The sequence below is a fragment of the Zea mays genome, chromosome 5 (genome assembly GCF_902167145.1).
Source record: "Zea mays cultivar B73 chromosome 5, Zm-B73-REFERENCE-NAM-5.0, whole genome shotgun sequence".
Taxonomy (NCBI): domain Eukaryota; kingdom Viridiplantae; phylum Streptophyta; class Magnoliopsida; order Poales; family Poaceae; genus Zea; species Zea mays.
In genome coordinates, this window is record NC_050100.1 from 176,631,475 (window position 1) to 176,656,986 (window position 25,512).

Genomic DNA, 25,512 nt, shown 5'->3' on the forward strand with positions numbered 1-25,512 from the left:
GGTACTCCATGTAAACACACAATCCGAGCCATATATAACTCTGCTAGCTGAGAACCTTTATAAGTAGTCTTGACAGGAATAAAGTGAGCCACTTTAGTCAATCTATCCACAATCACCCATATTGCATCATATCCTTTCTGGGTGCGAGGCAATCCAGTAATAAAATCCATACCAATCTCTTCCCACTTCCACTCGGGTATCTTCAGTGGGTGCAATAGTCCAGCTGGCCTCTGATGTTCAGCCTTAACTCTTTGACATACATCACACATAGCCACATGTGCAGCTACATCTCTTTTCAATCCATACCACCAATACTTCCGCTTCAAATCCTGATACATCTTAGTACTACCAGGATGAATAGAATAATCCGAGTCATGGGCCTCCTTTAAAATAGTCTCTCGCAGGCTTTTAACATCAGGAACACACATCCTGTCCTTGAACCATACGGTGCCCTGTTCATCTTCCGTGAATTCCGGAACTCGACCTTCAGTAATCAGATCCTTGATCTCTTTTATTTTAGCATCACCAATTTGTCCTTTGCGGATCTCTTGCTCCAAAGTAGGTTCCACATCAATAGTAACTCCTTCAGTGTGAGCAACTATCCCCAGGTTAAGTCTCCTGAAATCCTCAACCATCTCATCAGGTAGCTGGCCAACAATAGCTGAATGAACATGCTCCTTACGACTCAAGGCATCTGCAACCAAATTTGCTTTGCCCGGGTGATAGTGAATCTCCAAATCATAATCCTTAATAAGTTCCAACCAACGGCGTTGCCTAAGGTTGAGGTCCTTCTGAGTGAATATATACTTCAGACTCTTATGATCCGTATATACTTGGCACTTGGTCCCCATGATGTAATGTCTCCAAATCTTAAGAGCATGCACAACTGCTGCTAGTTCCAAGTCGTGAGTGGGGTAGTTCAATTCATGTTTCCGCAACTGACGAGAAGCATAGGCAATCACATGTCCTTCTTGCATAAGCACGCATCCCAATCCTTGGCCACATGCATCACAATAAATGTCAAATCCCTTCTGCAGATCTGGCATAATCAATACTGAGGGTGACATCAATCTCTCCTTCAATTGATCAAAGCTCTCTCGGCATTTCTCATCCCACTTGAATTCTCTTCCTTTCTCCAAAAGCGAGGTCATGGGCTTGGCAATCTTAGAGAACCCTTCAATAAATCTCCGATAATATCCTGCGAGTCCCAAGAAACTCCGAATCTCAGTAACTGTTGTGGGCACTCTCCACTCCATAATCTCCTTCACTTTAGCAGGATCCACTGCTATTCCTCCATTAGAAATAATATGACCAAGGAATGGCACCTTGTCAATCCAAAACTCGCACTTGCTGAACTTAGCGTAGAGTTGATTATCTCGTAACTTTTGTAGCACCAACCTTAGATGTTGTTCATGATCACTTTCATTCTTAGAATAGATAAGAATATCGTCGATAAACACCACGACGAATCTGTCCAAATACTCCATAAACACTTTGTTCATCAAATTCATGAAGTAGGCTGGTGCATTGGTTAGTCCAAATGACATAACAGTAAACTCATATAATCCATATCGAGTCGAGAAAGCCGTCTTGGGAATATCCGATGGTCTAATCCTCATCTGATGGTAACCGGATCGGAGATCAATCTTCGAGAATACTCTTGCATCTCTCATCTGATTAAATAAATCTTCAATGTGGGGTAACAAATACTTGTTCTTCACAGTAACATCATTAAGTGATCTATAATCCACACACATTCTTTGTGATCCATCTTTCTTCTATATAAATAGAACCGGTGCTCCACAAGGTGAAGAATTCAGACGAGTGTATCCATCCTCTTGTAATTCCGTTAATTGCTTCTTAAGTTCCGTTAGTTCTTCTACGGATATCCTGTATTGCCATTTAGAAAAAGGAGCAGTCCCAGGTAAGAGATTAATGACCAACTCAACTTTCCTATCTGGTGGCATTCCTGGTAACCCTTCTAGGAAGACATCCGAAGAATCTCTAACCACACGGATGTTGACACCAATAAACTCCTCAGGTATAAAGAACATTGCCCGTTTGGATGAGGTGGTTACTGCAATATTAACTTGAAATCTTTCTCCTTTGGAACTGGTGAGTTCTATGATTCCCTTAGCATAGTGTATATTGTGTCTTTGCCTTTCTCAACCATGACATACCAAGGATCACGTCTATAGTGCTCTCTTCTAACACTATAGGGGTAGGCCATCTGGGTTAGGAACACAGGGTAAGAAAGAAAGGATTGTAGACAAGGCAGGTGATTACGAATTATGTTACTTTGGGGGATTCATTAGCTAAGTGTGTTGCCTACTAAGGCTAATTCATTACCTTATAGTGGTACATGCTAAGATGCCCAACTATAATGTTTCAATCAATCAAAGAAGCAAATCAAGCATTTATCATCAGATCAATCAACCAACATTTTTAATAGAGAAAATAATTTTAATTTTTGTCTTAGGTCTCCTATCTCTTAAAAAGTTCATAAATGTACGATTCCAAGGTGTGAAATCCATCTGGTCTCAGAGTAGAAAAGGTAAGAATGATCAGAGTAGAACAGTAGAAGGTGAGACATGATCAAAATAAGTATAGAATGAATCAGAGTAAGGTAAGTATAGAATGAATCAGAATAAGATAAGTAGGTAAAGGTTTTGTCCATTTCTATCTAGGTTTCGTCCTACAGTCAACATTCCTCTGATACCACTTCTGTAACACCCGGTTTTAAAGGACAAAGCCGGGTGCATCTCATACATGCGCCAAGAAGACAACATATATAATAACAGAGTGTATAGAGATAAATGTCATAAATCATCAGAGTATTTATTACATAGCGGAAGACTTATTACAAAATAAGAGATAAATATAAAACGAACTAAGGATCGTCGGCGCCAATGTCGACTGGGAAACGCCACCTAGATCAGATCGAACTCCTCAGTGTTAGGCGGCTCCTCCTGAACCACCTGATCATCTCCTGTGGGGGGGGTGTGAGACAGCAAGGGTGAGCTCACACATGATCATCGCTCAACAAGTTGTGGGGAATAATGTGACACGAACTCACCAAAGGTGGGAGCTCATGTGAAGTGTAAGGCTGATCAATGATAGGGGTTAAAGCTGAGCATTGCTTTTAAGTAGTTGGTCAAAATTTTATTAGCAGTTACTAAGTGTAAGTAAATATCAAACCATAAGTAAAGTAATAGAACAAAATTAATAACAAACCCATGCAATGCAAATGACAAAATTGAATTTAAGTTCCATAATTTAAACATCAGAGAGTCCTGAGCTGCTCATGACCGTGAGCTCGGCTAGTATACCAGTTTTACACTCTGCAGAGGTTGTACCCTTTACCCACAAGTCATGTTACCCTTCTGCCAAGGGGTCATGAATCCCATACACCTCTACCTAGGAAGCGCGGCAGGGCAACACTACGAGGCCTTTACAAAGTTCCACTAGCTTCCGAAAACCCGCTACAGTTTATAGGAAGATCCAGTACAGGGTTCCTGGCTGACCGCCATCGCAGCAAAATCAACCAGGGACCTCCCCGCACTGACCTCTCCCCTACTGCCCTTGCCCCTTTCGGGTAAGGTAGTCTTCCACTAGATTTCCTAATTAGTCAGCCAAGGGCGTCCCATTAAACCCTTGTGGTGGCACGTGGTTCTCAAGTTAAGCTCTATGTTCCAATTAACATTAATGATCTCAACATGGAACATAAATAGAATAACAAAAATAACTGGAACATAGAGGTAATAAATGATTATCCCAAAACCATGTAAAGCAATAGCAAACTACCCAAGTGATTCAGGGGTGAACAAGGTAATGAGATAAACAATCTAGGGTAACCTATTGGGTCCCATCAAAATTAACCTATGCATGGATAAGTGATATTAAAGAACATTATTGGGTAAAAAGTGGTCAAGGGCACAACTTGCCTTCAATGAGCTCCTGCTCAGCTACTTCAACCTGCTGCTCACCAGGATCCTCAACAACGGGCTCTTCTACTCGCCACAATACAAACAAGCACAGGATATAGGGAAAATTAACATTACACCAAGTATGTAAACAAAATACACAGAGATATTCTACATATTAAAATAAAAACCTAGGAACTGGAATCATAATTTTCTGAGTTATAGATTTCGAGTTATGCATTTTCAAAAGTTTTATGTGCTTTAAATAGGATTAAGTGATAAATAAATTTCTTGCTGTTTTCATGACATAACAGAGGCTCTAGGTGATAGAGAATTAAATTACAAAATTTTAGGAACTGGAATGGACTAATTTGGAGTTAGTATGAATTTTCTATGAATTTACAAAGTTCTAGCAATTATTTTGTATTAAAAAGTAATTTCTATAATTAAATAACTGAATTTAAAGAACTATGGACTAGGCCTCAATTTCTGTAAATGCCAGGGGCCTCGGGGTAAGAATCCGCAGACACAGGGCACAGTTACAATGGACCGCGGGTTGATTTTCCGAAAACAGAGGGTCTCTTTAATAAATGTACACGGCGAATGGGTATCTTCTATTCTGGGCTGTTGGATCAACACTGGACGGCCCGGATTAGATCTGACGCCCCCGAACCCCGCAATCAATTCTGGCCATCCGATCAAAATCTGAAGATCCAGATTAGATCGCCATCACACCCAACCGGTATGCATCCACAACCCTAGGATCACGATCCGACGGCAGCGGTTTTAAAGAGATAAGGAGGGTTCTGGTCCGTCCGATCGCATCCTACGGCTAGGATCACCCACGCGAAGGGGATAACTCCAATCTAATCTCGGCCGCCCCCAGGGAGATCAACGGCCCACGGCTCCCCTACCCAAGATGCCACCGGCGACGACCGTCAGTCACCAGTCGCGGCGGCGCCATTGCCGTGCGCGGCCCGCCGGAGTCACAGCGCCCCATCCATTGATTCGATGAAGCCATACACGAGGGCGATTAGTACGAAGATAAGAGAAGTGTTTTTACCTTGATTAACGCGGTGCAGACCACAGTCCACCGAGCGCGGCGGAGAACGAACGCCGGTGAGCGATTCCCAGCAGGTTCGGTCGACGATTCACCCAGGAGAGGCCGGGAAGCTTTACGGCAAGCTACGGCGGAGCTCCGGCAACACTTTTCCGACGCCAACCCACGTCGAAGCGCGGCCCTTCGTTCCCCTCCTATCGGCGGCTATGGCGGCTGGGTTCGATCGGCTGTGATGGGACTCAGGCGCGTTAGCAGAGGAGTGAGGGATTGGTATGGGGGCGAGGAGGTCGCGAGGCCCGTCAAATAGACCCCATGGAGTCCGCGGTCAGCTCAACGGGGCTCACCCAGAGATCCAGCGCACGCGGATTCTGTTGACATCGCGCCCGCGAAGGTCGGCTTGGTGGTTGAGGATGACTCCGACCAGCGGGGCCCACATGTCGGTCAGCCACCGACGGAGTGCGGGCGAGCGCGGTGTGTCTGGTTGCTGGGCTCGGATGGCAGCGAGGCAGTGCGCGAGTGCGAGCATGAGACCGCCAGGTGGGTCCCACGCGACAGTGGCCATCGAACGCGCGGGAGTCAGCGACTGACGGCCGGGCCCCAGGTGTCGGCGCTGCGGCAGAGTGGTGGGCTACGCGGGTGGGTTGCTCTGCTGGGCCAAAATGAGTAAAGGTCGGCCCATAAGGCATTTTATCCTTTTTCTTTTCCATTTCCTTTTCTTTTTCTCCATTTTCAAACCCAATTTGAATTCAAGTTTAATTCAAACTTTTGTGGATCTTCATTTATAAACTCTATTTTTGCAATTAAAAAAAATACTAAGCTTGGAGATATTTATTTATACATTTTATTTATATTTTCATATCTCTTCTCTTTTCCTTATTTTCAAACCCTAATTTCCACTTAGGGTTTAATTCAACATTTAGATTTATTATCTCATTACTATTGTACTTATTATTTTATTTAATGCACAAACATATAAAACTCCAACAAAATGCACTTTCTTTTATTTTAGTATTTATTTTAATTAATCACTCTTAATTAGATGTGTGCTCTTTTTATGATGCAAATAAGGCACATAAAATGAGAAGATCTCTCTATATTCTTTATTTAGAATTCTGAGTATTACATAGAACATGTCGTAATTTGTACTAGGTGTAAAGATTTTGACATTGATGCTTGCAGTGAACACCTAGTTTCAATTTCCAAGCTTAATGATGAATTGGCTAGTCTTAATGCCCAACTTAAGACTAGCAAGAGTGAATTTGAAAAACTAAAATTTGCAAGGGATGCCTACACTATTGGTAGACACCCCTCAATTAAGGATGGGCTTGGCTTCAAGAGGGAAGCCAAGAACTTAACAAGTCATAAGACTCCCATCTCCACCAAGGAGAAAGGGAAGGCTCCTATGGCTAATAGTGTTAAGAAGAATCATGCCTTCATGTACTATGATAGGAGATATTCTAGAAATGATTTTAGAGGTCATGATGTTTTTGATTCACATGCTTATGACTCTTATGCTATGACTGCTTCTAGTTCTCATGTTATGCATGGTAGAAATGTGCTTAGAAGAAATGTTGTTCACCAAATGCCTAGGAGAAATGTTGTTCATAATGCTCCTAGGAAAGTAGTGAATGAACCTTCTACAATTTATTGTGCTTTAAATGCTTCCTTTGCTATTTGTAGAAAGGACAAGAAAATTGTTGCTAGGAAGTTAGGGGCAAAATGCAAGGGAGACAAAACTTGCATTTGGGTCCCTAAGGATATTTGCACTAACCTTGTAGGACCCAACATGAGTTGGGTACCTAAGACCCAAGCCTAAATTTGCCTTGCAGGTTTATGCATCCGGAGGTTCAAGCTGGATTATTGACAGCGGATGCACAAACCATATGACGGGGGAGAAGAAAATGTTCACCTCCTACGTCAAAAATAAGGATTCCCAAGATTCAATTATATTCGGTGATGGAAATCAAGGCAAGGTAAAAGGGTTAGGCAAAATTGCAATTTCAAATGAGCACTCTATCTCTAATGTGTTTTTAGTAGAGTCTCTTGGTTATAATTTACTATCTGTTAGTCAATTATGCAATATGGGATATAACTGTCTATTTACAAATGTAGATGTGTCTGTCTTTAGAAGAAGTGATGGTTCACTAGCTTTTAAGGGTGTATTAGACGGCAAACTGTATTTAGTTGATTTTGCAAAAGAAGAAGCCGGTCTAGATGCATGCTTAATAGCTAAGACTAGCATGGGCTGGCTGTGGCATCGCCGCTTAGCACATGTGGGGATGAAGAACCTTCACAAACTTCTAAAGGGTGAACACATGATAGGTTTGACTAACGCTAAATTCGAAAAAGATAGACCTTGTGCAGCTTGTCAAGCAGGGAAACAGGTGGGAGGCTCTCATCACACCAAAAATGTGATGACGACATCAAGACCCTTGGAGATGCTGCACATGGACCTCTTCGGACCCGTCGCCTATCTGAGCATAGGAGGAAGTAAGTATGGTTTAGTTATTGTTGATGACTTTTCCCGCTTCACTTGGGTGTTCTTTTTGCAGGAAAAGTCCGAAACCCAAGGGACCCTCAAACGCTTCCTCAGGAGAGCTCAAAATGAGTTTGAGCTCAAAGTGAAGAAGATAAGGAGCGACAACGGATCCGAGTTCAAGAACCTTCAAGTGGAGGAGTTCCTTGAAGAGGAAGGGATCAAGCACGAGTTCTCCGCTCCCTACACACCACAGCAAAATGGTGTGGTAGAGAGGAAGAACAGGACGCTCATCGACATGGCAAGGACGATGCTAGGAGAGTTCAAGACCCCTGAGTACTTTTGGACGGAAGCCGTGAACACGGCTTGCCACGCCATCAACAGGGTCTACCTTCATCGCCTCCTCAAGAAGACGTCGTATGAGCTACTAACCGGTAACAAACCCAATGTATCCTACTTTCGTGTATTTGGGAGCAAGTGCTACATTCTAGTGAAGAAGGGTAGAAATTCTAAATTTGCTCCCAAAGCTGTAGAAGGGTTTTTATTAGGTTATGACTCAAATACAAAGGCGTATAGAGTCTTCAACAAATCATCAGGTTTGGTTGAAGTCTCTAGCGACGTTGTATTTGATGAGACTAATGGCTCTCCAAGAGAGCAAGTTGTTGATTGTGATGATGTAGATGAAGAAGATGTTCCGACGGCTGCTATACGAACGATGGCGATTGGAGAAGTTCGGCCACGGGAACATGATGAACAAGAACAACCTTCTTCCTCAATTATGGTGCATCCCCCAACTCAAGACGATGAACAGGTTCATCAACAGGAGGTGTGTGATCAAGGGGGAGCACAAGATGATCACGTGGTGGAGGAAGAAGCGCAACCTGCACCTCCAACCCAAGTTCGAGCGATGATTCAAAGGGATCATCCCGTCGACCAGATTCTGGGTGACATCAGCAAGGGAGTAACTACTCGATCTCGATTAGTTAATTTTTGTGAGCATTACTCCTTTGTCTCTTCTATTGAGCCTTTCAGGGTAGAAGAGGCCTTGCTAGATCCGGACTGGGTGTTGGCCATGCAAGAGGAGCTCAACAACTTCAAAAGGAATGAAGTTTGGACACTGGTGCCTCGTCCCAAGCAGAATGTTGTGGGAACCAAGTGGGTGTTCCGCAACAAACAGGACGAGCACGGGGTGGTGACGAGAAACAAGGCTCGACTTGTGGCAAAAGGTTATGCCCAAGTCGCAGGTTTGGATTTCGAGGAGACTTTTGCTCCTGTGGCTAGGCTAGAATCAATTCGTATCTTGCTAGCATATGCCGCTCACCATTCTTTCAGATTGTACCAAATGGATGTGAAGAGCGCTTTCCTCAATGGGCCAATCAAGGAGGAGGTGTACGTAGAGCAACCCCCTGGCTTCGAGGATGAACGGTACCCCGACCATGTGTGTAAGCTCTCTAAGGCGCTCTATGGACTTAAGCAAGCCCCAAGAGCATGGTATGAATGCCTTAGAGACTTTCTAATTGTTAATGCTTTCAAGGTTGGGAAAGCCGATCCAACTCTTTTCACTAAGACTTGTGATGGTGATTTGTTTGTGTGCCAAATTTATGTCGATGACATAATATTTGGTTCTACTAACCAAAAGTCTTGTGAAGATTTTAGCAGGGTGATGACGCAGAAATTCGAGATGTCGATGATGGGCGAGTTGAACTACTTCCTTGGGTTCCAAGTGAAGCAACTCAAGGACGGCACCTTCATCTCCCAAACGAAGTACACGCAAGATCTGCTAAAGCGGTTTGGGATGAAGGACGCCAAGCCCGCAAAGACTCCGATGGGAACCGACGGACACACCGACCTCAACAAAGGAGGTAAGTCCGTTGATCAAAAAGCATACCGGTCAATGATAGGGTCATTACTTTATTTATGTGCTAGTAGACCGGATATTATGCTTAGCGTATGCATGTGTGCTAGATTTCAATCCGATCCTAAGGAGTGTCACTTAGTGGCGGTGAAGCGAATCCTTAGATATTTAGTTGCTACGCCTTGCTTCGGGCTCTGGTATCCAAAGGGGTCTACCTTTGACTTGGTTGGATACTCAGACTCCGACTATGCTGGATGTAAGGTTGATAGGAAGAGTACATCGGGGACGTGCCAATTCTTAGGAAGGTCCCTGGTGTCATGGAACTCTAAGAAACAAACATCCGTTGCCCTATCCACCGCTGAGGCCGAGTATGTTGCCGCAGGACAGTGTTGCGCGCAACTACTTTGGATGAGGCAAACCCTCCGGGACTTTGGCTACAATCTGAGCAAAGTCCCACTCCTATGTGATAATGAGAGTGCTATCCGCATGGCGGAAAATCCTGTTGAACACAGCCGCACAAAGCACATAGACATCCGGCATCACTTTCTGAGAGACCACCAGCAAAAGGGAGATATCGAAGTGTTTCATGTTAGCACCGAGAACCAGCTAGCCGATATCTTTACCAAGCCTCTAGATGAGAAGACCTTTTGCAGGCTGCGTAGTGAGCTAAATGTCTTAGATTCGCGGAACTTGGATTGAATTGTAGCATACATGTGTTTATGCCTTTGATCATGTTCATTCTGCATTTTGTTGCTTATTATGGTGCTCAAGTTGTACAAACACTCCCTGGACCTCACAAGTCCGTTGCAAAGTGATGCACATGTTTAGGGGGAGATGTGTTACAACTTGACCCTTTGAGACTAACCATATGCTTGAGTTTGCCTGATTCAGTCTCAAAGGAGAATTGAAAGGGAAAAGGTGGACTTGGACCATGAAAGACTTCCACTGCACTCCGATGAGAGGGTAACTTATTCCAAGTTCATCTCATGAACTCTTATTGCCATTTAATTGGAAATTTTGGTGAGGCAATGGGGTTAAAGGGCCAAGATTGATCCCATTTTGGTGCTTGATGCCAAAGGGGGAGAAAATAAAGGCCAAAGCAATAAATGGATCCGCTACCACTTGAGAGATTTGAAAATAGTAGAGTAGAGCTTTTGTTTTGTCAAAACTCTCGTATCGTCTCTTTTGTCAAAAGTTGGCTTCTTGTGGGGAGAAGTAGTGATTATGGGAAAAAGGGGGAGTTTTTGAAATCTTTGATCAATCTCCTTTGGAATGACTCTCTTTATGCTTCAACATGTGTGTTTGACTTAGAGATAGAGATTTGTGTTTGATTTACAAAAACAAACCAAGTGGTGGCAAAAGATGATCCATATATGCCAAAATTGTATAAAACTCAAAATTAGTTTTTATTTGAAGTGATTTTGCACTTGTTCTAGTTGCTTTATGTTGTGTTGGCATAAATCACCAAAAAGGGGGAGATTGAAAGGGAAATGTGCCTTTGGGCCATTTCTAAGTATTTTGGTGATTGAGTGCAAACACAAGTGCTTAAATGAAAAAATGTGCCCATGGTTGAACAAAGTGAAAATCACAAGTAAAGGTATGTTTCTAAGCCTTAGTACATTGGTTTTGTGTACTAATATCTTGTCTAAGTGTTAGAAACAGGAAGAAGAAGAAAAGAAGTGAAAGAGTGGTTGTGTACAGCCAAAGGCTGTTTCGGGCTGGGGCACCGGACTGTCCGGTGTGCACCGGACAGTGTCCGGTGCGCCAGACCAGCGCGGGGCAAACCAGCCGCTCTCGGGTTTTTCTCCGGCGACTTCGGCTAAAATTCACCGGACTGTCCGGTGTGCACCGGACTGTCCGGTGAGCCAACGGTCGGCCGGGCCAACGGTCGGCCTCGCGATCGGCGCGCGATCGGCGCGCGACACGTGGCCGAGCCAACGGTCGGAAAGGTACACCGGACTGTCCGGTGTGCACCGGACATGTCCGGTGCGCCAACTGTGCGCAGATCTGCATCAGATATCAACGGTCGGATGTGCTGTTTAAGGAAACAAATCGGGCACCGGACAGTGTCCGGTGTGCACCGGACTGTCCGGTGCGCCACGAGACAGAAGGCAAAGATGGCCTTCCAGATTTGTTCCCAACGGCTCCTAGCTGCCTTGGGGCTATAAAAGGGACCCCTTGGCGCATGGAGGAGACAACCAAGCAACCTTAGAGCAATCTTGATCATCCACACTCAGTCTTTGCGCATTTGTTTGTCATTCTAAGTGATTCGAGCTCCGTTCTAGTGAGAATTTGGAGATAGTCTTTTGAGCTCGATTCTTGGCCGTGTGTGTGCGCAATTTGCTGTGGATTTGTGTGTGTTGCTAATCCCTCCCTTGCTCCGTGTTTCTCTGTGAACATCTTTTGTAAGGGCGAGAGGCTCCAAGTTGTGGAGATTCCTCGCAAGCGGGATATTGAGAAGAAAAGCATAACACTGTGGTATTCAAGTTGATCATTGGATCACTTGAGAGGAGTTGAGTGCAACTCTCGTCCGTTGGGACGCCACAACGTGGAGTAGGCAAGTTTTGTACTTGGCCGAACCACGGGATAAATCACCGTGTCCTCTCTGTGTTGATCTTCTTGTGATTATCATATTGTGCAAGATCTTCGCTCTAGCCACTTGGCATTAACTGTGCTAACACTTAATCAAAGTTTTGTGGCTTAAGTTTTTAAGATTAACAGGATCACCTATTCACCCCCCCCCCTCTAGGTGCTCTCAGAGTCGGCGGTGCCAGAGCCAACCCATGTTAGTCTTAGCAATTAAGCAAGTGTCGAGTTCAGCTCTATCAAAATCTACCAAGTATAGCTGACCCTCTAACACTCCCTTAAATGCTATTGAATCATCACTTCTTCTAAAGACAGTGACACCTACATCAGTGAATAGACAGTTGTAGCCCATTTGACATAATTGAGATACAGAAAGCAAGTTGTAATCTAAAGAATCAACAAGAAAAACATTGGAAATGGAATGGTCAGGAGATATAGCAATTTTCCCCGAATGTGATAACTCGTTGGGGATCTTGGTTTTTCTCATAGGAGGAGAACATCCTTTTCTCCCCTGTCATATGGTTTGTGCACCCGCTGTCGAGTATCCAACTTGAGCCCCCGGATGCATAAACCTACAAAACAAGTTTAGTTCTTGACTTTAGGTACCCAAATGGTTTTGGGTCCTTTGGCATTAGACACAAGAACTTTGGGTACCCAAACACAAGTCTTTGACCCCTTGTGCTTGCCCCCAACATATTTGGCAACTACTTTGCCGGATTTGTTAGTCAAAACATACGATGCATCAAAAGTTTTAAATGAAATATTATGATCATTTGATGTACTAGGAGTTTTCTTTCTAGGCAACTTAGCATGGGTTGGTTGCCTAGAGCTAGATGTCTCACCCTTATACATGAAAGCATGATTAGGGCCAGAGTGAGACTTCCTAGAATGAATTCTCCTAATTTTGCTCTCGGGATAACCGACAGGGTATAAAATGTAACCCTCGTTATCCTGAGGTATGGGAGCCTTGCCCTTAACAAAGTTGGACAATCTTTTAGGAGGGGCACTAATTTTGACATTGTCTCCCCTTTGGAAGCCAATGCCATCCTTGATGCCCGGGCGTCTCCCATTATAAAGCATGCTACGAGGAAATTTAAATTTCTCATTTTCTAAGTTGTGCTCGGCAATTTTAGCATCTAGTTTTGCTATATGATCATTTTGTTGTTTAATTAAAGCCATATGATCATGAATAGCATTAATATCAACATCTCTACATCTAGTACAAATAGATACATGCTCAACAATAGATGTAGAGGGTTTGCAAGAATTAAGTTCAACAATCTTAGCATGAAGAATATCATTTTTATCTCTAAGATTGGAAATGGTAGCATTGCAAACATCTAGTTCTTTAGCCTTAGCAATTAAATTTTCATTTTCTACTCTAAGGCTAGCAAGAGAAATGTTTAATTCTTCAATCCTAGCAAGCAAATCATCATTATTATCTCTAGGATTGGGAATTGAAACATTACAAACATGTGAATCAACCTTAGCATTTAAACTAGCATTTTCATTCCTAAGGTTGTCAATCATCTCACGGCAAGTGCTTAGCTCACTAGATAATTTTTCACATTTCTCAATTTCTAGAGCATAAGCATTTTTAACCTTAACATGTTTCTTGTTTTCCTTAATAAGATAATCCTCTTGGGAATCCAAAAGGTCATCCTTTTCATGAATAGCACTAATTAATTCATTTAATTTTTCCTTTTGTTCCATGTTAAGATTGGCAAAAAGGGTACGCAAGTTATCCTCCTCATCACTAGCATTTTCATCACTAGAGGTTTCATATTTAGTGGAGGATCTTGATTTTACCTTCTTCCTTTTGCCGTCCTTTGCCATGAGGCACTTGTGGCCGACGTTGGGGAAGAGAAGCCCTTTGGTGACGGCGATGTTGGCGGCGTCCTCGTCGTCGGAGGAGTCGCTTGAGCTTTCGTCGGAATCCCACTCCCGACAAACATGGGCATCGCCGCCCTTCTTCTTGTAGTACCTCTTCTTCTCCTTTCTTCTCCCCTTCTTGTCGTCGCCTCGGTCACTGTCACTTGATATAGGACATTTAGCAATAAAATGACCGGGCTTACCACATTTGTAGCAAACCTTCTTGGAGCGGGACTTGTAATCTTTCCCCCTCCTTTGTTTGAGGATTTGGCGGAAGCTCTTGATGACGAGCGCCATCTCCTCATTGTCAAGCTTGGAGGCGTCGATTGGTTGTCTACTTGGTGTAGACTCCTCCTTCTTTTCTTCCGTCGCCTTGAATGCGACGGGTTGAACTTCGGATGTGGTGGGTTCGTCAAGCTCGTTGATTTTCCTCGAGCCTTCAATCATGCACTCAAAACTTACAAAATGCCCGATTACTTCCTCGGGGGTCATTTTAGTATATCTAGGATTACCACGAATTAATTGAACTTGAGTAGGGTTAAGGAAAATAAGAGATCTTAGAATAACCTTAACCACCTCGTGGTCGTCCCACTTTATGCTCCCGAGGTTGCGCACTTGGTTCACCAAGGTCTTGAGCCGGTTGTACATATGTTGTGGCTCCTCTCCTTTGCGTAGCCGGAACCGACCGAGCTCCCCCTCGATCGTTTCCCGCTTGGTGATCTTGGTGAGCTCATCTCCCTCGTGCGCGGTTTTGAGCACATCCCAAACTTCCTTGGCACTCTTCAACCCTTGTACTTTGTTATACTCCTCTCTACTCAAAGAGGCGAGGAGTATCGTTGTTGCTTGAGAGTTGAAGTGCTCGATTTGGGCCACCTCATCCTCATCATAATCCTTATCCCCTACGGATGGTACCTGTGCACCAAACTCAACAACATCCCATATACTTTTGTGGAGTGAGGTTAGATGAAATCGCATTAAATCACTCCACCTAGCATAATCTTCACCATCAAAAGTTGGTGGTTTGCCTAATGGGACGGAAAGTAAAGGTGCATGTTTAGAAATGCGAGAGTAGTGTAGGGGGATCTTACTAAACTTCTTACGCTCTTGGCGTTTAGAAGTTACGGAGGGCGCATCGGAGTCGGAGGTCGATGTTGATGAAGTGTCGGTCTCGTAGTAGACCACTTTCCTCATCCTCTTTTGCTTGTCTCCGCTTCGATGCGGCTTGTGGGAAGAAGATTTTTCCTTCTTCTCTTTGTGGTGAGAAGAAGTTTTCTTCTCCTTCCCTTTGTTGGAGGAGCTCTTCTTCTTCTCCCTCCTCTTGGTGCGGGACTCTTCCGATGAAGTGCTCCCGTGGCTTGTAGTGGGCTTTTCGCCGGTCTCCATCTCCTTCTTGGCGTGATCTCCCGACATCACTTCGAGCGGTTAGGCTCTAATGAAGCACCGGGCTCCGATACCAATTGAAAGTCGCCTAGAGGGGGGGGGGGTGAATAGGGCGAAACTGAAATTTACAAATATAAACACAACTACAAGCCGGGGTTAGCGTTAGTAATAAAGAAACGAGTCCGCGAGAGATGGTGGAAAACAAATCGCAAGCAAATGAAGAGTGTGACACGCGGATTTGTTTTACCGAGGTTCGGTTCTCGCAAACCTACTCCCCGTTGAGGAGGCCACAAAGGCCGGGTCTCTTTCAACCCTTCCCTCTCTCAAACGATCCACGGATCGAGTGAGCTTTCTTTTCTCAATCACTTGGAACACAAAGTTCCCACAAGGACCACCACAAGTTTGGTGTCTCTTGCCTCAATTACAAGTGAGTTTGATCGCAATGAAAGAATCAAGCAGGAAGAAAGCAATCCAAGCGCAAGAGCTCAAAAGAACACAAGCAAATCACTCTCTCTAGTCACTATGGCGTTGTGTGGAATTTGGAGAGGATTTGATCTCTTTGGTGTGTCTAGAATTGAATGCTAGAGCTCTTGTAGTAGTTGGGAAGTGGAAAACTTGGATGCAATGAATGGTGGGGTGGTTGGGGTATTTATAGCCCCAACCACCAAAAGTGGTCGTTGGGAGGCTGTCTGCTCGATGGCGCACCGGACATGTCCGGTGCCCCCGCCACGTCATCACTGCCGTTGGATTCTGACCGTTGGAGCTTCTGACTTGTGGGCCCGCCTGGGTGTCCGGTGCACACCGGACAGGTACTGTTTGCTGTCCGGTGTGCCAGTATGGGCGCGCCTGACTTCTGCGCGCGCTGCGCGCGCATTTAATGCTCTGCAGGTAGCCGTTGGCGCGGAGATAGCCGTTGCTCCGGAGTCGCATCGGACAGTCCGGTGCACACCGGACAGTCCGGTGAATTATAGCAGACTATCCGTTGGAGTTTCCCGAAGCTGGTGAGTTCCTGAGGCCGCTCCTCTTTGGCGCACCGGACACTGTCCGGTGTACACCGGACAGTCCGGTGAATTATAGCGCGAGCGCCTCTGGAAATTCCCGAAGGTGGCAAGTTTGCGTTGGAGTCCTCTGGTGCACCGGACATGTCCGGTGGTGCACCGGACACTGTCCGGTGGCACACCGGACAGTCCGGTGCGCCAGACCAGAGGTGCCTTCGGTTGGCCCTTTGTTCCTTTGTTGAATCCAAAACTTGATCTTTTTATTGGCTGAGTGTGAACCTTTTACACCTGTATAATCTATATACTTGGGCAAACTAGTTAGTCCAATAAATTTGTGTTGGGCAATTCAACCACCAAAATTAATTAGGGACTAGGTGTAAGCCTAATTCCCTTTCAAGATGCAAATGATCAAGAAAAGTAGGATGAGCAAGAACCGAGGCCGCCACACCCAAGAGTCCACCAAGCAATCCAACGAGATCACCCCGTCGACACCATCCTCGGCGACATTCATAAGGGGGTAACCACTAGATCTCGTGTTGCACATTTTTGTGAACATTACTCGTTTGTTTCCTCTATTGAGCCACACAAGGTAGAGGAAGCACTACAAGATTCGGATTGGGTGGTGGCGATGCAAGAGGAGCTCAACAACTTCACTAGAAATGAGGTATGACATTTAGTTCCACGTCCTAACCAAAATGTTGTAGGAACCAAATGGGTCTTCCGCAACAAGCAAGACGAGCATGGTGTGGTGACAAGGAACAAAGCTCGACTTGTGGCCAAGGGATACTCCCAAGTCGAAGGTTTGGATTTCGGTGAAACTTATGCACCCGTAGCTAGGCTTGAGTCAATTCGCATATTATTGGCCTATGCTACTTACCATGGCTTTAAGCTTTATCAAATGGACGTGAAAAGTGCCTTCCTCAATGGACCAATCAAGGAAGAGGTCTATGTTGAGCAACCTCCCGGCTTTGAAGACAGTGAGTATCCTAACCATGTATATAAGCTCTCTAAGGCGCTTTATGGGCTCAAGCAAGCCCCAAGAGCATGGTATGAATGCCTTAGGGATTTTCTTATTGCAAATGGCTTCAAAGTCGGCAAGGCTGATCCTACTTTATTCACTAAGACTCTTGACAATGATTTGTTTGTATGCCAAATTTATGTTGATGATATCATATTTGGGTCTACTAACGAATCTACATGTGAAGAATTTAGTAGGATCATGACACAGAAGTTCGAGATGTCTATGATGGGGGAGTTGAAGTATTTTCTAGGATTTCAAGTGAAGCAACTCCAAGAAGGCACCTTCCTAAGCCAAACGAAGTACACTCAAGACATTCTAAGCAAGTTTGGAATGAAGGATGCCAAACCCATCAAGACACCCATGGGAACCAATGGGCATCTCGACCTCAACACGGGAGGTAAGTCCGTGGATCAAAAGGTATACCGGTCGATGATAGGTTCATTACTCTATTTATGTGCTTCTCGACCGGATATTATGCTTTCCGTATGCATGTGTGCAAGATTCCAAGCCGACCCTAAGGAAGCTCACCTTACGGTCGTAAAACGAATCTTGAGATATTTGGCTTATACTCCTAAGTTTGGGCTTTGGTATCCTAGGGGATCCACATTTGATTTGATTGGTTATTCGGATGCCGATTGGGCGGGGTGTAAAATCAATAGGAAGAGCACATCGGGGACTTGCCAGTTCTTGGGAAGATCCTTGGTGTCTTGGGCTTCAAAGAAGCAAAATTCGGTCGCTCTTTCCACCGCCGAAGCCGAGTATATTGCCGCAGGCCATTGTTGCGCGCAATTGCTTTGGATGAGGCAAACCCTGCGGGACTACGGTTACAAATTAACCAAAGTCCCTTTGCTATGTGATAATGAGAGTGCAATCAAGATGGCGGACAATCCCGTCGAGCATAGCCGCACTAAGCACATAGCCATTCGGTATCACTTCTTAAGGGATCACCAACAAAAGGGAGATATCGAGATTTCTTACATTAACACTAAAGATCAATTAGCCGATATCTTTACCAAGCCTCTTGATGAACAATCTTTTAACAAACTTAGGCATGAGCTCAATATTCTTGATTCGCGCAATTTCTTTTGATAAATTGCACACATAGCTCATTTATATACCTTTGATCATGTCTCTTTCATATGCTATGACTAATGCGTTTGTCAAGTCTATTTCCAACCAAGTCATAGGTGTATTGAAAGGGAATTGGAGTCTTCGGCGAAGACAAAGGCTTCCACTCCGTAACTCATCTTTCGCCGTTGCTCCGAGCCACTCTCCATCCTTGGGGGAGAGAGCAAAAGGATTTCGTCTTTGGTATAATTCTAACTCATTTGTTTATGACCAAAGGGGAAGAAAGTAGTATTTAGAGGGCTCTAATGATTCCGTTTTTGGCGATTCATGCCAAACGGGGAGAAAGTAAGAGCCCAAAGCAAAAGGACCGCACCACCACCACCAATTTCAAAAATTTTGTGTTTCCAAGAATATTATAAATTGGTATCCTATTGTGTTCAAAAGGGGGAGAAAGTAGTATTTCAAAAATGATATATCAAAACACTCTTGAACACTAAGAGGAGAATCTCATTTAGGGGGAGTTTTGTCTAGTCAAAGGAAAAGCATTTGAAACAGGAGGAGAAAATTCCAAATCTTAAGAATGCTTTGCAAATCTTATTCATTTACCTTTGACTATTTGCAAAAGAACTTTGAAAAGGATTTACAAAAGAATTTGCAAAAACAAAACATATGGTGCAAGCGTGGTCCAAAATGTTATAAGTAAGAAACAATCCATGCATATCTTGTAAGTAGTAATATTGGCTCAATTCCAAGCAATCTTTGCACTTACATTATGCAAACTAGTTCAATTATGCACTTCTCTATTTGCTTTGGTTTGTGTTGGCATCAATCACCAAAAAGGTGGAGATTGAAAGGGAATTAGGCTCACACCTAGTCCCTAATTGATTTTGGTGATTGAATTGCCCAACACAAATAATTGGACTAACTAGTTTGCTCTAGTGTATAAGTTGTACAGGTGTAAAAGGTTCACACACAGCCAATAAAAAGATCAAGTTCTGGATTCAACAAAGGAGCAAAAAAGGCAACCGAAGGCACCTCTGGTCTGGGGGCACCGGACTGTCCGGTGTACACCGGACAGTGTCCGGTGCACCAAAGGACTCCAACTCAAACTTGCCACCTTCGGGAATTTCGCAGGCCGCCACGCTATAATTCACCGGACTGTCCGGTGCTCCAAGGAAGCGCGGCCTCCGGAACTCGCCAGCCTCGGGAACGCGCAGCAGCCGCTCCGCTATAATTCACCGGACATGTCCGGTGTGCACCGGACTGTCCGGTGAACCAGCAGAGCAACGGCTAGTCGGCGCCAACGGCTACCTGCGTCGCATTAATTGCGCGCTCTGCGCGCGCAGAAGTCAGGCGCGCCCATACTGGCGCACCGGACAAGGAACAGTAGATGTCCGGTGTGCACCGGACATCCAGGCGGGCCCAGAAGTCAGAAGCTCCAACGGTCAGAATCCAACGGCAGTGATGACGTGGCGGGGGCACCGGACATGTCCGGTGTGCACCGGACTGTCCGGTGCGCCATCGAACAGACAGCCTCCCAACGGCCACTTTTGGTGGTTGGGGCTATAAATACCCCAACCACCCCACCATTCATAGCATCCAAGTTTTCCACTTCCCAACTACTACAAGAGCTCTAGCATTCAATTCTAGACACACCAAAGAGATCAAATCCTCTCCAAATTCCACACAACGCCATAGTGACTAGAGAGAGTGATTTGCTTGTGTTCTTTCGAGCTTTTGCGCTTGGATTGCTTTCTTCTTTCTTGATTCTTTCATTGCGATCAAACTCACGTGTAATTGAGGCAAGAGACACCAAACTTGTGGTGGTCCTTGTGGGAACTTTGTGTTCCAAGTGATTGAGAAGAGAAAGCTCACTCGGTCCGAGGGATCGTTTGAGAGAGGGAAGGGTTGAAAGAGACCCGGCCTTTGTGGCCTCCTCAACGGGGAGTAGGTTTGCGAGAATCGAACCTCGGTAAAACAAATCCGCGTGTCACACTCTTCATTTGCTTGCGATTTGTTTTGCGCCCTCTCTCGCGGACTCGTTTATATTTCTAACGCTAACCCGGCTTGTAGTTGTGTTTATATTTGTAAATTTCAGTTTCGCCCTATTCACCCCCCCTCTAGGCGACTATCAGTAATGAAAACAAACAAGCATAAGTATGTATCATACTTAATAAATAAAGCATGGGGTTATAAGGCTCAAAAGATATGGTATAGTGGGCAGAGCTAGAATTACGGTATAGAGAGGACCGAACAATTCAACAACACTACAAGATAAACAAATACCATATGATCTATACACATATATGTATACTAATTTGTATATAGCATAGATAATAAAGTAAATAAAGAAACTTGCACCATACAGTTGTATATTAATTAACTCCGACAAAGATCCAAATAGTTCTTCATATGCGATATATTTAGAGAACAAGAAACTTACATGATTACATCTCTATTAACGTAAAATTGTCTCTACGAAGACTGGCCCGATTAAAAGCTTCGATTATTATATCATGAGAGCTAATCGTCGCTACCAATTCCTTCTCAACGCGTCTGCCTGGCTACATTGACCGGTGACCTGTCTGGTAATCACTGGATGACTCTGCGCGCCCTGCTCCCCCTCTACAGATCGATCACTACGTGCTCGCTCAAGGATGGGCGATCGACGACTTTCTGGTTTGATGCCTGGCACGGAGAGGATGACCTGTCCACCAAATTCCCATCTCTCTTCAGTCACGCCAAGAATCCCGAGGTCAGTGTGCGTGATGTCCTGGAAGCTGGCCTTGCTGCACACCTCGTGCCGCGCCTGACCTCGCAAGCCGTCGCGGAGCGCGATGCACTCCAGTTGGTCCTCGACGATGTGTTGCTGTCCGAGGCGCCGGACGTGCGCCACTGTCCCATTGCTGGCGCTGGAGGTAATCTACACACAGGAAGCCTCTATCGTGTCATGCGCTGTGGCGAGGGGATGCACAGTGCTGAGGCTGTTTTTGTCTGGCGCAACCAGGCCCCCCTCGGGTACGTTTCTTTGGTTGGCTTGTCAACAACGGTCGCATCCAGTGCCGCGTTAACCTGGCCAGGAAAAAAATTGTCCAAGATGCTATGTGTGAGGTCTGTGGTCAAGCCCCTGAAGACACGGCGCACATCTTCCTCCACTGCGGCTTCGCTTCCAGTTTCTGGGGTGCTCTGGGAATTACGATTGTCTCAGATGCAGCAACGTTCTGCTGAGCCTGCTTCGGCCGTCCGCTATCCCAGCGAAACACTACAACATGTTTATTCTCCTCTGTTGCTGGCAGCTTTGGAAGCGTAGAAATGCTGTGGTGTTCCGTGGGGAAAGATCCCCACTTGCGGCTACCATGCTGTTGTGCCGCTCTGAAGCCGGTTTTTGGAGGTCCAGGCTGCGGCATGAGGACCACCAGATTGTGGTTTTCTGGTGTCATGTTTTGCATGTAACGTAGCGTTACCACATCGATGTAATCTATATCCCCCCTTGCTGTACTACCAATAGGCGATTTGGCCGCAATAAGCAATGCAATTCAGGTGGGGATTCTATCCCCCCGGTGATATTCAAAAAAAAAATTCCTTCTCAATATAGATGATCATGTAACTTCACAAAAAATCATCTTCCATTTTATTCCGTAGATGTGTTTTGACAAGTCCCGTATCTACAAAGTCTCCACAGCTAGAGATGGCAATGAGTATCCGAGTACCCAACGGGTTTTACCCGATATGAAGGAAGGTATGTGATGATTTATCTACCCGCGGGTATGTTAATGTGCAAGAACCTCTACCCGTTGGGTAGACAGGTACGGGTTGGTACTACCCATACCCGTCTACTTATGGGTAAATATATACTCGCATCAATACCACTATAACCATCTAATAGAGCCCATCTTAGATAAAATAAAACTCTTCTCTTGCTATCATTTGTCTAGCTACCAAGTTATGTAATCATATGATTTTGTTATATGTGAAGTTAAACTTGTTTTTGTATGTTTATTTAATATTTTGAGTGATTAGTATATTGGAATTAAGACTTTCAATTCCTAGTGGGTACGAATTACCTGACAGGTAAAATTACCCGTGCGGGTACAGGTATGGGTAAGATTTTATACCCGCGAGCACATATGGGTAACCCGATGGGTAGAATTTTTTATGGGTACGGGTATGGAATGATAGTACCCGACGGGTATGTGCCTGTTGCCATCCCTACTCTCAGCTGCAATTGAGATCGGAAAGGCGGCCATTAATCTTAATAATCTTTCAACTATTGCATACATGGAACTTTTACGCAGTTTAATAAGGCTTTTTATCAATCAGCATAGGTATGTGTATAGGAAATCTTCTATACCCAACAGATATGAGTAACTTGATGGGTAATTTTTTTATAAGTATAGGTATGAAATAATACTACCCATAGATATACACCCCGTTGTCATCGGTACATGGAGCTCAACAACGAACGGGCTGCACAAATGTGTCCCCGACGGCCGGACGGGGCAGGTGCGAGCTTAGTTGGGCCAGACAATTCGCTGGAGAGACGCTGTTGGGCCAACCAATTTGTACTAGAGAAACAGCTTGCTGGGCCAAGAATCAAACCGGAGAAAGGAACCCTAGCAAGCAGAAGCCGCCGCCGCCGCGGGCAAGCTATAAATACGGCCCTCCTGAACGTTTCTACTTCCACCATCTCTTCTGTCCGCCGCCGCCGCCGCCGCCGCTAGGAAACGACGTCTCGTCTCGTGCCTTCAATCTCTCCTTTTGCCGTCGTCCTGTGTTTATCGCTTGATTTCCTCTGTTATCCCGCTTTCTTCCTCTGTAAGGGCAAATGATGATGCAAAGTCATGCACCACTCTGAATGAGGGGATTATCCTCTCTTTGGGCTGACAAACGGACTTCTACCCATTTTTCGTCTGAGCCTTGTGATTACATCCGATTTCTTTATTGTCTCCCTGGCTTTTCTTTTTTCTTGCTGCTTACTGTGACACTGATCTTATTGCGTTTGATTAATGGAGCTGTGGAGTGATCTCGGAGAACTAGATGATGTGGGTCTGCCGATCCAACCATGATGCGGACTGAATTTTATTTGAGGTCAAATGTAATGGATTCTGATGGTTCTCGAGTTTATCTCCCTTCTGACATTGGCATATTTCTTTCTTCCCTCGAATGGGTCATGGAGCGAAAATTAGTGCGGCTTTGTTTTTGATCTCTTGCTTTCAATTGGTTTGTTGGTTAGAAAGCTCAAAGAAACAGGTGATGAAGCCAATTTGCAGAGCAAAGGGGCCAGATAAGTGGCAATCTTTGCATTGAAGGTTGGCCACAACGAAACTGCAGTTCTCCGTGCCGCTCAGATTTCTCTGTTTTGTGACGGCCTCGAACAAGCTGCCACATTATCATATCTTATATGTTATCCATTTTGTTTTGGTTTTTATCTTCTTCGTATCGTGTCTCCAGTTAAAAGCTACGGAAACTAACATGAACTACATAATACATATGTACAGTATGTAGCGCATATCGCATGACAACCGAACACTACATGCCACAGATGAAAGACAGATAGTGTCAGTAAAGAAACAGACGGTAAAGCCAATTTGCAGAGCAAAGGGGCCAGATAAGTGGCGATCTTTGCATTGAAGGTTGGCCACAACGAACTGCAGTTCTCCGTGCCGCTCAGATTTCTCTGTTTTGTGACGGCCTCGAACAATCTGCTACATGGTCTCTTATCTGTGATCCAATTTGGTTTTTGGTCTTTTTTCCATCCTAGTTAAAATCAAACATGATGAACTATACTAAACATTACGTGTCGCATGACATTGGCTTTGAAGCGGCAGTTTTAACAGATGAATTACTGCTCATCATTAAAGAACGAGTTAATATCAGTAAAGAACCGAGTGGATAAATCAGAGCAGATCAGTAAAGAACGGTTAACTAGGGCCCGTTCCAATCGCAACTGCTCTTTGGTGCCTAGTACCGCAGTGTGGTATTTAATTATGGTTGAACGGTATTTGATTATGGTTGAACTGAAGAGGTGATTGTTATCGATCTATGAGTTTGAGAATGATTATGCACACATTGAAACATTGATTTTCAAGAATCTACAACTGAACAAAACATACCCTAATATGCTGTATCAAATTACGAGGGATACTCAAATCACTGATGCTCAAAATATTATGAGGGATACTCAATTTCAAGCATAACTCACTTTATACAACATGTTCATTTGGATGATTCTGGAACATACGATGTGAACAAGCTAGTTGATTCATTCGTTAGCACCAATTATCATCTTCAAAGCACTCATGATTTTTGTAGCAGGTTTTCAACATAAGGCCTAATCTATTCTAGTTCGGTTTATGATTAACTATAAATCGATTTTATGAAGCATAACTTGGATCTACATAATAGCGATTAGATTTTATTTATATGAACCATGAGTTTTTTTTCAAGTTATGTTTTATGTCAGTTAAACCTTTATCTAAGACAGATTATTGTGATGTTGATGTAGCTGTACGTTGATGGTAAAATTTATATGCAGAATAACAATTAACAATGATCTATAGTAGAATCAATAATTCAGATGCTACAGTTAATATAGATCCATACCATTCGAAAATTTGTTGAACATTTCTTTTAGTTTTTACCTACGGTTACTCAGGATATGTTTGGTTAGGTTGTGACTATGAAAAAAATTGTTGTGAACTACGATAATATTAAAAAACTAAAAATTGAAGTTTTTTTGTTATATGTTTTCACAATTTTATTTGAAAGCCACTAAAATTAAGTTTAGGTGTGTTCTCAGTTTTACACTGCGATAAAATTGGATTTTATAAGAAAAAAAACTACTTCCTGATCTAGTCCTTTGGTTTGGTTTTTGTCTTTTACGGTCAAAAGACAAAGTCAAATCAAACACCCTCAGATGTTACTTTTAATATAGATCCATAACAATCGAAAACTGATTGAACATTTCTTTTAGTTTTTCCATACGGTTACGAGGTATGAATCATAGAGCTGAAATGATTGAACTGTTATATAGTATGTGATGATTTGTGTTGAACAGTTTTTAAAAAAATGCATTAACGGTCCTCAAAGTTAACATAGTATGTTACTTAGACTTTTGAACTCTAAAAAAAATAGGTCCTCAAATTTGGTCCATCATTTTAAATTAGATTTTCTCAAAACATGCCACATTGCAGTCACTTAGATTTTAAAACATGACATGTTGTGTCACTTGATTTCCTGAACTTTTATCATTCCGTGTCACTTAATCTTCAAA

At 44.0% G+C, this 25,512-nt stretch overlaps 3 non-coding genes across 3 annotated transcripts; all 3 read left to right on the forward strand.

Annotated features, from left to right (window-relative positions):
• Positions 1–23,058: 23,058 nt before the first annotated feature.
• On the forward strand, positions 23,059–23,157 carry LOC111589411 (small nucleolar RNA Z221/R21b). The gene has a single exon (XR_004849836.1). It is a non-coding gene; the product is annotated as a small nucleolar RNA Z221/R21b (small nucleolar RNA).
• Positions 23,158–23,508: 351 nt separating this feature from the next.
• LOC111589412 (small nucleolar RNA snoR86) lies at positions 23,509–23,628 on the forward strand. The gene has a single exon (XR_004849837.1). It is a non-coding gene; the product is annotated as a small nucleolar RNA snoR86 (small nucleolar RNA).
• Positions 23,629–23,832: 204 nt separating this feature from the next.
• LOC111589413 (small nucleolar RNA snoR86) lies at positions 23,833–23,951 on the forward strand. The gene has a single exon (XR_004849838.1). It is a non-coding gene; the product is annotated as a small nucleolar RNA snoR86 (small nucleolar RNA).
• Positions 23,952–25,512: the final 1,561 nt, after the last annotated feature.